The sequence below is a fragment of the Protopterus annectens genome, chromosome 1.part1, assembly GCF_019279795.1.
Source record: "Protopterus annectens isolate FY-2018-M chromosome 1.part1, PAN1.0, whole genome shotgun sequence".
NCBI lineage: Eukaryota > Metazoa > Chordata > Ceratodontiformes > Protopteridae > Protopterus > Protopterus annectens.
In genome coordinates, this window is record NC_056726.1 from 1,624,357,488 (window position 1) to 1,624,373,798 (window position 16,311).

Here is a 16,311-nt window from a genome sequence, read left to right on the forward strand (position 1 = left end):
TTGGATGTGTTGTGTGGTGAGCCATGCTCATTTTGTTGTATGAGTAACACTCTCTGGGGAGTATGTTTGTGGTCAAATGCAAAGTATACGGTTTAGGTTTAGTAGTGGAGCTATGTGGCACATGCAGTATCCAATGAGCATGACAGCATGATGACGCACTACATTGCCTATGCAAGACAGTAGTTCAAGACTGATTGCAGGCAACTTTTTAAAGCTCAGGCTGGTATTGCAGCTGTTCTATAGTGTCGCATTCTGTAAAGGAGAATGGTTTTGCCTGCTGCCTCATGGGTTGCTGGTCAGATGGTTGTTGTGCATGTGTGGTTGCTTTCTTTTTTTCATCTTCTAGTCCATGGTGTGTTAGTGGAGGTGAGGGACTTTGATATTGCTTCTCCATGTGATTGCTGGTTGGGTTTGTCATTCAGGGACCCTTTTGGGCTCATGAGCTAGTTTTGTTAAGCTTGGGGCCTTGGTGTTTTTTTCCCACATTGCGGATTTTGTTGGGCATGCACGTTTACAGAGGGGAAGGATGGAGGGCAGGATAATCAGCTTTTTTCTCAGTAAATTTGAAGTACAGAGTTTGGTTTTCTCTCTGTTTTCCATGTAACAGCTTTTAAGGGAGGATGGTTAGCTTAGTGATGGTCTTTACCTCATAATTTTAAGGATAGGCTTTGATTGGAAATTCTTTTGTGATCGGTGTACAGTAACTATGATTGTGAGTTGTGCAGGAATAGCTCACACAGCTCACACAGGCACAATCAAAACTCACAGCTCACAAGCTGTGTTAGTTTTGATATGCTCCACAAGTAATTTCTAGGACCTTCCAATGAGAATATAAAAAAATATTCAATAAGTTAGGAAAATGGCTCATCGAATCTTATTTAGTATTAAGCACTCTAAATTTGCATTCTTCAGTAAACCACCTACTCAACAAGTAACTTATGCAGCACTACTAGGAGTAATCATAGATGCTGTCAGTAAGCCACCTACTCAACAAGTAACTTATGCAGCACTACTAGGAGTAATCATAGATGCTGTCAGTAAACCACCTACTCAACAAGTAACTTATGCAGCACTACTAGGAGTAATCATAGATGCTGTCAGTAAACCACCTACTCAACAAGTAACTTATGCAGCACTACTAGGAGTAATCATAGATGCTGTCAGTAAACCACCTACTCAACAAGTAACTTATGCAGCACTACTAGGAGTAATCATAGATGCTGTCAGTAAACCACCTACTCAACAAGTAACTTATGCAGCACTACTAGGAGTAATCATAGATGCTGTCAGTAAACCACCTACTCAACAAGTAACTTATGCAGCACTACTAGGAGTAATCATAGATGCTGTCAGTAAACCACCTACTCAACAAGTAACTTATGCAGCACTACTAGGTGTAATCATAGATGCTGTCAGTAAACCACCTACTCAACAAGTAACATATGCAGCACTACTAGGAGTAATCATAGATGCTGTCAGTAAACCACCTACTCAACAAGTAACTTATGCAGCACTACTAGGAGTAATCATAGATGCTGTCAGTAAACCACCTACTCAACAAGTAACTTATGCAGCACTACTAGGAGTAATCATAGATGCTGTCAGATAACCACCTACTCAACAAGTAACTTATGCAGCACTACTAGGAGTAATCATAGATGCTGTCAGTAAACCACCTACTCAACAAGTAACTTATGCAGCACTACTAGGAGTAATCATAGATGCTGTCAGTAAACCACCTACTCAACAAGTAACTTATGCAGCACTACTAGGAGTAATCATAGATGCTGTCTGTAAACCACCTACTCAACAAGTAACTTATGTAGCACTACTAGGAGTAATCATAGATGCTGTCAGTAAACCACCTACTCAACAAGTAACTTATGCAGCACTACTAGGAGTAATCATAGATGCTGTCAGTAAACCACTTACTCAACAAGTAACTTATGCAGCACTACTAGGAGTAATCATAGATGCTGTCAGTAAACCACCTACTCAACAAGTAACTTATGCAGCACTACTAGGAGTAATCATAGATGCTGTCAGTAAACCACCTACTCAACAAGTAACTTATGCAGCACTACTAGGAGTAATCATAGATGCTGTCAGTAAACCACCTACTCAACAAGTAACTTATGCAACACTACTAGGAGTAATCATAGATGCTGTCAGTAAACCACCTACTCAACAAGTAACTTATGCAGCACTACTAGGAGTAATCATAGATGCTGTCAGATAACCACCTACTCAACAAGTAACTTATGCAGCACTACTAGGAGTAATCATAGATGCTGTCAGTAAACCACCTACTCAACAAGTAACTTATGCAGCACTACTAGGAGTAATCATAGATGCTGTCAGTAAACCACCTACTCAACAAGTAACTTATGCAACACTACTAGGAGTAATCATAGATGCTGTCAGTAAACCACCTACTCAACAAGTAACTTATGCAGCACTACTAGGAGTAATCATAGATGCTGTCAGATAACCACCTACTCAACAAGTAACTTATGCAGCACTACTAGGAGTAATCATAGATGCTGTCAAGGTACTGATACTTTTGTTTCCTCAGTAGGCAGAAATAGCTTCAGTAAGTGGGATACAGTAGATTATCCTTGATAGTATTTTATTTACGATTACAATCAATAGGCTTTTAGTATTTGTAGGATAAGTAAGTCTGCAGGAACACATTTTAAACCATCTTTGAGCAGTGTTTTGTGGATATCAGTCAGACTGATGCCAGGCAAGTTAGGAGTGGTGTATGATTGTTGAGAGCTTCAAAGCCAGTTATACGTGTTGAGCCTGGTGGTTAGCTGGCGGCTTCTCTTGGAGGTTGAATAAGCTGCCACCATTGGGGCAATGTAGGACCAGCGGGTTTAGAGCCAGGACATGGGAGACTTGGGTGCTGGGTTTCGTCTATTATATGGTAGTCTGTTTGGAGAAGGACAGCTCACAGGCCTTGTCTTTGTTAGCTTATTTGTTGATGATTTGGGAAGCGCAGAGGTTGAAGTCTGCTAATGCGTGATTATGGTATGATCAATGGTTCTGCAAATGGGTAGTCAAGCATCCAGATATTTGGCTGGCTACAATATTGGATAGTGTGAGTGGTCAACCTAAGTTGAATAGGTTTGGGGATGAGAAGTGCCATGCTTGTTGGGCATTTAATGCTGGTAAGTGTGTTTGACTGACATGCGGATTTTCGTGCACATTCTGTTTTGCTGAGAGGCATGCAGCTGAACAATGTTGGTGTCATGAGGGGGAGTGGTCACAAATAGTGTTTGCAATGACTGACGGGGGGGTCACTTGGGCTGCAAATACAGCAAAGTGTTAGCGGGCATGCCACCTTTCAAGGACAGAGAGGTGGAACATCCTTTCAAGGTTGAGGGATATGTTTTTTCTCATTCACCCATTAAAGTACAGATGTTACAGCATTGTTTGAAAGGGTTTCCAAATGTTGAAGATGTTCAGGATTTGGTGGTGCATTTCTTAACAGGGTTTTCAGTCAAATGAGGGGTGGTAGGGGATGGGTCAGTTTTAAGAATTTGCATTCCATTCAGGGTAAGGAAGATATTTTGCAAAGCTTAACTGACAAGGAGTTGCAGGCTGGTATGTTACTGGAACATTTTTGATTTGCCTCCTTTTCTTAATTTTAAGGTATGTCCCTTGGGTTTAGTGCCAAAGAAGGTACCTGGGGAATTTCACATGATTCATCACATATCCTTTCCACAAGGTAAATCTGTTAACAATTATATTTGCAAGAAGGACTTTCAGGTCAGAATTTTTCTCCTTGAAAAATGCGGTGGAAATGATTAGGGGATTTGTGGATCCTTGGTTAGTAAAGGTCGATACTGAGTCAGCATTTTGATTGTTGCCAGTACAGGAGGAAGACTGGCCATTGTTGAGCATAGTGGTGGGCAACAAGTTTTATTTTGATAACACCATGCCTATGCATTGTGCTGTGGCTTGTGCCACTTTTGAGAAATTTGTATCTGCTCTTCACTGGATATGGCAGCAAAGAATAGGTAGTCAGAGGGCCATTCACTATCTGGATGATTTCCTTTTGGTAGGTGTGGGCTATGAGGCAGCTAAGGAAGGAATGCAGGCTTTTATTCAGCTGTGCACCAAGTTGGGGCTCTTGTTGCCAGTAAGAAACTGGAAGGACTGGCTAAGGCTTTATGTTTTTTAGGTTTGATGTTGGACATAGTTCGAGGTTTGTTTTACGACCTGAGAGAGAAACTGGAAAGACTGAAGGATAAGATCTGGTGGTTTTGGACTAAGGATAAGGTGTGCATCAAGGATGTTATGGAACATTTGGGCCATTTGAACCTCACATGTCTAAGACTAATCTGTCCATAGACACTGCAGGATGAAAAGAGGGGAATTGTTTGGATGATGTGAGGATAGGCAGTGTCACTCATCCAGTCAGGGTAAAACAGATGAGCATTCATGGGTTCTGTTCAGGCAGCTTTATTATGTACAAACACATCAGGATTTAGGCTTAATAACTTTAACTTAGATAAACTTAGAAACAAGCTAGCTGTTACCTCATACATGCTCACTCTCTGGCTGCACTTTCAAAAATGGCACTGAAGGTGGCACATGATTGCTATTTATATGCACGTGCTGTCCTTGAAATGCTTCTTAAAGGTACAACACACATAAACACATAAACACTGTTCCGCATCCTCCCTCTTTGAGAAATGAGTCATGCAATATTGACGACATTAATTGACATTCAATTAATACAAATAATCCTTTGTCATGCAATTATGCAGAATTAAATACGTATAGACAATTATGTCCAGGTTGCTGTGTATTTCACACTAGGTCTGAAAACATGACCAAATCGTTTGACATAAAAATTAGAATTAGGCCTAGCAACTGGGGCTGTCTCTGATGAATGTTCGACTTTGGGGACATGAAGAACATCATCAGGAATGGAAGTAGAAGTTAAGACACGTTTTGCAACAAGAACATTGCCTGGATTGCCCTGAGAGCTAGAATCTGTATCACAGGAACAATGCTGCAATATTGATTCTGATACAGGAAGAAGAAGATGTCTGCAATTTTTCCTGTATTCCACACCCTCTGATTCTATGAAGTAGGATCTCAGCTCAGCACATATACTTGTTACATGACCAATATGGTTGAAACCTTCCGCCGTTTGAATCCTCCCTGAAAGTGTGATAACAGACTTAGTGACACAGGTGGACAGTGGTCTTACCTTTGATAATCACATCGCCATAACAGTCAGGAAATCCTTCTATGTAGCACATCTCATCACTAAGGGCTTTTCATCCAGAAAAAAGGAGGTCATTGTCCCACTATACTCATCCCTCATTAGTCCAATTATAGAATACAAGCCCAGTTTGGTATGTACCTCTCAAGACATCTGCAACAACTGGAAAGGCCACAGAAATACCTCACTAAAAGAATCACAGGCCTAAATCAGATGACCTATGCTGACCATCTAAAAAAACTCCAGCTATACTCGGTTGCATATTGTCTACTCAGAGGTGATCTCTGCCTAACATACAAGGACCATGTCACACCCAGAGATGTTGGACGTGCTAAACTTAAAGAAATCCCAATCCCTCAGAGACACATGCTCCAAGGATCTAAACCTTGTCATCACAATGAACAAAACATGCTGGAGGGATAGGTTCCTATCCCAGAGACTCCCTAGACTCTGGAATAGACTGCTCATACATGTCAAGCAGAGCGCCTCTTTGGCCGTCTTCAAAAGGAACCTTGATGATTGGATGGGAGATAGGAAATTCCCCCCATGGATCACGTCAGTTGCCCTGCTAAACAGGGTTCCAGGGAAGTAATTACTGTGGGAAGAAATAGCCAGGGAATTGTTATGGCTAGGCTTGTATAGGCCCTATGGCCGATAGCCTAGTATGAACCTATGAACCTATATCTCTCCTTCTTTCAATGAAAGAAGAAATCTGCTTGATTTATCATAGCTGGACTTCTGGAAAGAACGCTTTCTGTATAGTTGGGCTCTGATTGTTCTGTTGTTATTTGCTTTAGGCCTCAACAAACGAACTGATAGGCAATGTTGTCCTGGTTTGCCTAAATAGAAGTCTCTGAGCAGGAAAGCCAAGTATATTTTATTTATTTTTTTTATTTATTTAACATTTGTTGACCGGGAATGTCCGACTAGGTTCCACAGAGCCTGTTTTCAGTGGAGGCCCGGGGAGAAATGCTCCAGATGCATGTCTTTGGTATCGTCATGGGGTATGTTTCTGAGACTGAGTAAATTCAAAAAGATATCGGTATTATCATGCTTTGACTTCTCTAGTAATAGCTTTACACTCTGTACTGCATGTTCAGCTAGTCCATTTGACTGTGGTTCATAGGTTCATTGTTTAGTACTAAGCTAACTACCCTTGCAAGCCACTTTAAGCCTAGCCAATTATCCCTTGTGAGACTCAACCCCTGCACCTTGTGTTTGTAAGGCAAACACCTTAGCCATTAAGTCACCCTCCCAACTACTGGTTATTCTGGACTACTAGTAACACGTACAAAGTCCCATTCTTTTGCAAATGTCTGAAAGAACTGGCTGGTAAATTTGGTACCATTGTCAGAAATAGCTTTGTGTGGAAAACCATGGGCTGAGAAATGATGATTCAACTTGGTGACAACAGCAGTGGACATTAGATCAGGTAGTAAATCAATCTCAAACCAGTTCGAATAAGAGTCTACCAACACTAAGTAATGCTGATTGTTCCACTTGAATATATCAGTGGTTACTATTGACCAAGGTAGTTCAGGAACTTGACTTAGCTGAAGTGGTTCTTTTTGCAACTGCGGTTTAGTACTATTGCATACTGAACAAGAAGAACGTACTTTATAAATGTCTTTTACTAGAGAAAGCCAAAATATTAGTCCTCTCAGTAGATTCAGAACATGGGTGACCATGATGCAAAATCTGGATGTATTCATGTAGTAAGGAAGCAGGAACAACAATTTTAGGACCTTTGAAAATAATGCCATCTTTGAATAACATCTCATCTCTGTAAGGAAAATAAGTTTGCACTTCAGGTGATACACGATTTGCTTTGATGGCCATCCTACATTAATGTAGTGGTTGAGGTTTTGCAAAATTGGATCAGTCTTTGTGTGATGTCTCAGCTTATCAAGTCTTGTGGTAGAAAAAGTATGCACTTTCATGACATTGAAGTCAAAATTCTCTACATGAAGCTGTTCTGTTGTATTTCTGGGTGATCTGGATAAGGTAAGATATTAGCCAGATAAAGAAGTTTTGCAATTTGAGCATCATTATTTGTAATCTTGCTGGAGTTGACTGCATAGACTTCTTTAAAATAGTAACTAGAGGTTGATGATCAGTCTCATTCTGAATAGCTTGACCATAGATATAACCATGACACTTTCAACATGTAAAGACTATTGCCAAAAGTTCTTTCTCAATTTGAGCATATTTCAGTTTGGGTAAGAGATCTAGGTGCATAGGATACTGGTCTGCCTTGAAGAATAACTGTGCCAAGATCAAATTTTGAAGCATCACAGGAAAGAGTGACTGGTTTATTGACATCATAATATCTTAATGTTGGTGGAGTGGCAATTTTCTGCTTAAGGTCTTCAAATGCTCTCTGGTGCTATTCCACCCAAGACCATGTAACATTTTTGCACATTAGCTTTCTCAAGGTTGCTGTCAACTCTGGAGTCTGGTATAAACTTGGCTAGATAGTTGTTCATACCAAGAAAATGTTGTAGAGCTTGAACATTACCCTTTGCTGGCATCTCAAGAATGGCTGCTTGCTTGGATGGGTCTGGTCATAAGCCAGTGCTAGTAATGTAATGACCTACATATGTAACTTTTGCTAGTATGAATTTTCACTTCAGAAGATTGAGCTTTAAGTTCACTTCATGTTCTCTGTCTAGAACTCTCCTAAGGATTCTGTCATACTCTGCTTCATCATTGCCTCCAACCAATAAATCATCTACTATTATAGCACAAGGATAACACAAAAAATTTGGTCCATGGCACTCTGAAAGACTTCACTTGCAGAATTTATTTCAAATGGCATCCTGAGGAATCTATATCTTCCAAATGGGGTACAGAGAGTAGACAGTAATGAAGATTTGTGATCAAGCATCACCTGCCAAAATGAACATTTTGCATCCAAGACAGAAGAAACAGTGGCATTTGGTATCAAGGCTGCAACTTCCTCAACTGTACACATAGGATGATGTGGTCTCTTTAATTTTTTGTTCAAATCTCTTGGGTCAATACATATTCTGATTTCATCTGAGCCTTTTTGTGGGCTGCTACCATCAATGACACCCATTCAGGTGGTTCTGTGACTGGGCAAATTACAACTTGCTGCACCATTTTACCCAAATGAGCTTTGACTTTATTCTGCATAGCTATTGTAACTTTTCTTGCTGGTCTGACCACTGAACGACCCCTAGGTCTAACTTCATAGTATATACCACTGGAGCTTTGCACAACCGGTCATCGAAAACATCAGCATACTCTGAGAAAATAGCTTCAGTAAAATTGGAACTAGGATGTGTGCTTATATGGTGAACATCTTTAGTAAAGGAAAGCAAATTCATTATCAAACTGTCTCTGAGCCCCAACAATGACTGCACAGGTCTTTGGACTACATAGAATAGTAAGCTGTAGTAGTTCCCAGCCAAATAACATGAAAGTACTACTGAGCCTTTGGTTTGAATTTCTTCACCTCCTTAAGCAACAAGTTTCGCACAACTGGCCTCATTACATTGCTCACCAGCTTTCACCTTAGCAAAAGTATCTGCTGACATAACATTGCACTTTGAATAAGTGTCTGTTTTGAGACTGGTGGTTTTACCACTGATCTGGACAGTACAAAACACTTCATTCTTTGCCAACAAATTTACTGCATCACCCTTTTCACCAATGACTGACACACCATCTAAGTAGAAAGTACAACTGCAGCTCTCTATATGATCAACTTGCTTTTTTGATTGACCTTTCTTTATAACTGCGTGAGGTTTACTTGATTTGCAAAACTTTTGAAAATGGTTCAATTTTTTACACTTGTGGCATTGCTGACAAAATTCTAAGCATTTTTCTCTTTTGGACTTATGATTGGCACCACAATTGTGACAGTTAACAATAATGCTTGAGTTGGGCTTTGCTGACTCACCCTTTTACTGCACTGAGCATGTTTTTTTCTTAGATCTTAGGTTTTACCTACCACACTCGTAGAGGTTACAGCTGCCATGTGCTTAGACCTGCTTCTGCTAGCCACGTGTTGCATACTGTCTACATTTGCTTTGGAGCCTGCCAAAACCAAGCTCTTATCATTTGCAAGCATACTTGTATGCCTTTCTGTAATTTCATGGATTTGACAAATCACGATAGCTTTGCTCAGCATTAAATCACTGTCATGAAGCAAAATCTTTCTCACTGCAGCACCACTAATCTCACACACAAGCCTGTCCTTTATTGACCAGTTGTTTTACATTAGGAAGGTTTGTGGCCTGCACTGTGGTGGCAGGACAGGCAGCTTACATCCTTCTAGGTTAGGAACTGCTGATTGAGAGCTCAGTGTCTGTTATTCTAAAAGTGTATTAGTTCTGGTTTAAGCACTTGGGCTTCAGGCCAGTTATTTTACGTTAGGAAGGATTGCGGTCTGCACTCTTGTGGGAGGAGAGGCTGGACTCTGCCCTTCTGAGCTGAATAAGCGACTTTTCTTGATACTAAGTATAATTTTTGTTGCTTTCCACATCTGAATACCTAGCGACTGTATTTCGCCTGCCTTTCTGTTACACTGAAGCTGTTTTTACTGCATTTAACTTAATATTGCACTTGGAATCCTTGTTTGTTACTATTTGACTGTATTTGTAGCAAATTCTTCTGTGTAAGCTGTAGTAGCTGATTCATAGCATTTATAAGTGTTTGCTGTACCTGTTTCTGCCTGTTCTGTGAAAAAGAAAAAAAAGAAAAAAATATCTCTTGTTTTTCCTGCTTTACTAGTTTAGTCCAGTTTCAGAGTTGCTGATTCCTGGGCTTTGGTTGTAGTTCCTGTGTACTGTTTCCTTGCCTTATTTGGGGGAGAGGAAGTTACCTTGCTTACCAGTGGGAGTGGGAAGCATTGAGCTGCCTTTTGTCCAGTTTTGTGAGGTTTCAGCCAGTAACTAGTAGTTTATTGGTCGTTTTGGGCCAGTTTCTAGCTTTTTCCAGCCCCTGGTATAAACGCGCTGTAAACGCGCCGAGAAGCCGATTTAGGAGCTGCCACTGTTGCACACTAGGGCAGCGCCGGTTATGCAGGTTTAAACTATTCGGCTACCTAAAGTCCACTCTTCAAATTTTCCCTTAAAACTACCCTCCTCGAACTATACTACTGATCTAATCAGCTTATCCTATAACTAAAAGATCATCTCCACTTGACTCCAAGTAGACTATTCTCTATCTGTTAAACCTAGCACTTGCTCCTACAGTACTTATTACCTTGATACGGCACTCTTGTCATAGATAGTACCCCAAAAAGGTAACCCCCATTTCTCGGTCACCCACGTCCCCTGAATCTTTTTAAAGTTTTTGTCTATCCTTCTAGCATGTCGAGGGATCAGTTGCTAGTGTCCTCTCCTGCTCAGCTGGTGAACCTGGGAATACTGAGGCAATGTTACAATTGCCTCATGTACACAGACAACCCTCTCCTCCTCCCACAAAACACAAATACATGCGAGAGATGCAACTATACGGCCAAACTGGAGGCTGAGCTCTCTCAACACAGGACTGGCAAGACCAGTCAGGAGGAGAAGGTTACCACACACACTATAGACCCAGTCTCATATAGCACCATTACAACCTCAAATCATACACATAAACACACAAAGACATACTCGGAGGCTCTGATCAAAATCTACCAAAACAGCAGAGGCCACCAAAGCAGACACCCAAACAACCACCACCTCAGAACACAACACCTGCAACACATAGACCTCACAGTCAGAGTGTCAAACAGTCACAGCCCTTAAGGCCAAACACAATGCCAGACACACTAGTCATTGGTGACTCCATAGTCAGACACACTGATGTCCCGCTCACCAGACTGAGTAAGGAGAAGGTCACAGTAAGCTGCCTGTCGGGCGCTAGAATCCGCCACATAACGCAAGCACTCAGGTCTCTCAACAGCAAGTACAAATATGACTCAGTCATTGTCCACGCTGGTGTAAACGACCTGAGACGCACCTCCTTGGACTACATGAAAAGAGACATTGAGGAGCTCTCTGACTATGTAGCCCAGGCAGGTATGACCCTGACCTTGAGCAGTATCCTACCTTCACCAAGAGTGATGCCACAATACAGAGATAAGATGATCAGCTTTAACAATTGGCTTAAACACTGGTGTCATTCAAAGGGGATCCAGTATCTGTCTGCCTGGGATGACATGCTGGACAAGCCACGCTGGCTTGCACCTGTCACCCTGGGATTCGGATATTGGCAAAGGCTCTTGCCACCCCCATAGTGCCTTTTTTAGGCAAGGCTCAAATTCTAAACCTACCACCCTAGAACACAAAAAAGGAAAAAAACTAAGGGTAATGCTGCTCAATGCCAGAAGTCTCAATCTCAAAATGCACGCACTCGAGGCCCTTCTCAGTATGGAGAACATCGATGTCTGTGCTGTGACAGAAACCTGGTTCAAGGCTCCTGAGAGCACCCCAGCTATCAGGTTTTACCTCATATCATGCCCCCAAAATCCGGACAATACCAAGAAAGGAGGGTATCCATATTCATTAAGGACACCCACACCTCAAGACTGGTTGCATCGGAGACCATCCAGGTGCAATTAACCATAGGCAAGACTGCTCTGCAAATTGTAGCATGTTACAGGCCACCCTCACAAACTCAGGAACCTCACATGGCCTTCCTGAAAACACTAGAGGGATAAATGTCTCACCAAACACCATCATACTAGGTGACTTCAATTACCCTAATATAGACTGGGAACACTACTCAAGCCCAAACACCCTAGCCCAAAAGTTCCTGGAATTCATAAACTCAAATGCCATGGAACAACTAGTCACCATCCCCACAAGAGGAGATAACATACTTGATCTCATCATCACGAACATGGGAGCACAATGTTCAACACCGGAAGTATACCCCTCACTGGTGAGATCAGATCACAAACTAATCTCGCTGGAGGTCCTCATCCCACCCCCACCTGAAATAAAAAAAAACACAGTAAAAAACTTCTCAAAAGCCCACTTCACACTTCTCAAGAATAGTGTGGGCTCCTTTAAGGCCCCGAGCTGGTGGAAAACAGTACTCAAGCCGCTGAATCACTTACAGACGCCTTCTACCAGCACCTGCAGGACTGCATGGATAAGGCAATCCCAAACAAAACAAAGACTCTTAGTACCAAAGGCAAGCGTCCAGTCTGGTGGACCCCAGCCATAAACAAACTCTACAATAAAAGGAGGAAGCTACTACAAGATACAGCAAAATCCTTAAAAGGTAAGACACCCTTGATCACTATAAGTAAAAAACTAAGAGCTCTCATAAAATCATCCAAAGCAAATTTCGAGAGAAAAATAGCTAAAGACTCAAAAGACAATCATAAGGCCTTCTTTAGCTATGTTAGACACCTAGGAGGAAACTCCCAGATATGCTCAGAACTAGTTCAAAATGATGTGAAGATTACTGATCCTACAGACATTGCCAACATACTGGCTGACAGGTTCAGTGCAAACTTCTCCCCTCCCCAAAAGGAGAGATATCTATACCAAACGATTGCAGCCCCCAAACATCTCCAGCCCAAGTGAGAACTGCTCTCTCCAAAGCAAAACACAGCATCCATGGGACCTGATGGTGTCCCCGGCTGTGTGCTCCACGAACTCAATGAGGAATTAAACCCACAGCTAGGACAGCTGTTTAATCAAAGTCTTACCTCTGGATACGGGAGTGGCACTGCAACTGTGGTCCCACTTCACAAAGGCGGTGCCTCCACCGACCCTGGAAATTACCGCCCATTAGCCTGACAAGCCTTATCTGCAAAGCCATGGAGAGGATCATAATGGACCTCATAAATAAAGACATAGGAATTTGCAGACTTTGGATCCAACCCAGTTTGGCTTTGTCAAAGGCAGATCATGCCTTTTAAACTTGGTTGACTTCTTCAAACAGTCACCAAAGCCATTGACGAGGAAAGGCAGTCCATACAGCCTACCTCGATCTGGCTAAGGCCTTGATACAATACCCCACTCGGGTATCATTGAAAAACTCATCAGCTTAAATGTTAACCCATACATCACAAGATGGGTTGCAAACTGGCTGAGTGACAGAACCCACAGGGTCAGAGTTGCTGGCGCCATGTCAGACTCAAAACCTGTCACAAGTGGTGTCCCACAGGGCTCAGTCCTGGGCCCACTCTTGTTTGGCATCTACTTTTCCGAAGTACAAGCAAACACAGGAGGGTTATGGCTGACAAAGTTTGCAGATGACTGCAAACTGGGCCATAGTAGAAAACACATCTGACACAGATATCCTTCAGAAGGGTCTCACAGAAACGGATAACTGGTGCCAGAGCCACGGCCTGAAGTTAAATGCCAAAAAATGCATAGTCATACCCTTTGGGAAAAACAAGGTTACCCCTAGCTACCAAATAGGTGGCAATCCACTGAGCACAGAAGAAGTTATCAGGGACCTGGGGACCCAGGTTGATAGTAGTCTGTCATTCGACACCCATGTAGCTAAAGTAGTTAGGAAGACTTTCTACATTGCCCACCTTATCATGAAGGGATTCTCATCTAGATCAAGGGAGGTCATAGTCTCCCTTTACTCATCACTCATCAGACCAATGATTGAGTACAATGCCCCATTTGGGATGTATCTGACCCGACACCTGCAGCAGCTGGAGAGGCCACAAAAGTTCCTCACCAAAAGGATAAAGGGTCTCAAAAATCTGTCCTATGCTGCCCGACTGAAAGAACTCCAGCTCTATTCAGTTGCTCAGAGGTGACCTTTGCCTAACATACAAGGCCATGTCAAACCCAGATTTGATGAATATGCTTCACCTCAAAAATCTAGATCCATCAGAGCCACAAGGGCGGAGACTTAAACCTCGACACGGCTATTAATAGGACGTGCTGGAGGGATAGATTCATTACCCAAAGACTCCCTATGCTGTGGAACAAAATCCCGGTACATGTGAGGCAGAGCACCTCGCTGGCCTTGTTCAAGAGAAATCTTGACCAATGGATGGGAGATCGCAGATATACCCCAGGGATTACCTCAGTGTCACTGCTCGACAGAGGCACAGCAAAATAATGGGTATAGTTCCCCATACTAAAGGGGTGGCGTAAGCCACAAAACGATGGGCTAGGCTTGTAAATGCCCTCGGGCAGATAGCCTAGTATAAACCTATGAACCTATGAACCTATGAACAAACATACAGTTTTAGCTTTGTTTCTCAGGTCAAAAGTTTCCCCTGGTTTTTGATCTCTTGTGTAAAACAAATGCCTCTCTAATATAATATTTGTCTGGGGGTTACACATTTCCCTGAATTTGCATTTCAAACACACAGGGTCTTCCCTTGATTCAGTCTGTACAACAATATGACGTTTTTCACCTTCTCCTTCATATACCGCTGGTGCATACACAAATGAATGGTCTCTTTCAATGGCCTATGACCTCAGCTAGGTTTACCAAAATGAATGCCCAGGTGCATGCATCTTTGTCAGAATAAGCTGTTTGTTTAAAAATATTGTACTCTTCTTCAAATATTCTCCAATTCTCTGCAATATTCTGATCAAATACAAGTGGTGATGGTTTTCGAAATCTGCCATGCCAACAAATGACAGTAAAATACAATGCAACCCAAGTCCACTTTTAACTGTACAAACATGCACACTTGGACATATGGCTGAAATTTATGCCAGTATTTTAATTATGCTCCATAGCACAAAAAGCCTCTGAATAAATGAACTTTGTGAAGTAAGTCTCTTGGGCACAAGAACACTCTTGAAATCCCTGTACTGTGAGAAATCACATCTTATCAGTGTAAGAAACTTTTCAAAATAACTGCACTGTGTGAATAGACTGGGCAGAAGAAGATCAGAGTAAGAAACATTTTGAATTATTGCCCTTTGTGAATAAACAGTACAGAACACACTGAAACTTTTCCAAAATTGCTGTACTTTGCTAAATAACTCTTTACAGTACCTCTGTTAAACTCAGATGGAAGTGATGTTCACTGTACCTCTGTTAAACAGAAAGAAGTGATTTTCACTGTACCTCTGTTAAAAACAGATGGAAGTGATTTTTTCTGTACCTCTTTTAAACACAGATGGAATAGATTTTCACTGTACATTTGTTAAACACAGATAAAAGTGATTTTCACTCTACCTCTGTTAAACAGAAAGAAGTGATTTTCACTGTACCTCTGTTAAACACAGATGGAAGTGATTTTCACTGTACCTCTGTTAAACAGAAAGAAGTGATTTTCACTGAACCTCTTTTAAACACAGATGGAAGTCATTTTCACTGTACCTCTGTTAAACAGAAAGAAGTGATTTTCACTGTACCTCTGTTAAACACAGACAGAAGTGATTTTCACAGTACATGGGGTTGGTTAAGGTCTTTGCCTTACATACACAAGGTGCAGGGTTTGAATCTCACAGGGGATAATTGGCTAGGTTTAAAATAGCTCGCAAGGACAGTTAGCCTAGTATGAACCTATACAGTGCAAGACACACTCTAATGGTGGCAATTTGTGAATAGACACACCCAGCACAAGAATTTTTTTGAAATGGTTGTATTTTGACTGGATTTTATGAAATAGTTGCACTTTAAACACAAATAAACTCCTCAGAATAAATGCACAGTAATAAGCACACACTGCATGCACTTTTTCCATACTTTTAGATACTTTGATTAACTCTAGTTATGCCCTTAATAGCTTCAATCAATGCAAAATAGCAGTTTATGCTAAAACATAGCAGTTTGCCAAAAAGCATGCAGTCACCTTGCTTTATTTATGCTTCATGTAATTTTTTTTGCCCTTATTATATTCATTTTGCTCATTTAATCTTTTTTCATGCCCCTTATACTTTTTTGTGCTCATTTTACTCTAAACATGCCGTTTTACTTTAAACATGCTTGTTTTGCAATTCCGAGGTAATTCCAAACCGTTTATGTGCTTTTCTGATAATTGTTTTATCAAATATCTTAATTTTAAACATTGTGTTTAATTAATAAACTTGTCATGCTTCTCGCTTGTTTAATAATGTGGTTTGTGCCCTTGTAATGTTCTGTTTTATCTTTTTTTAATAAATAAATCA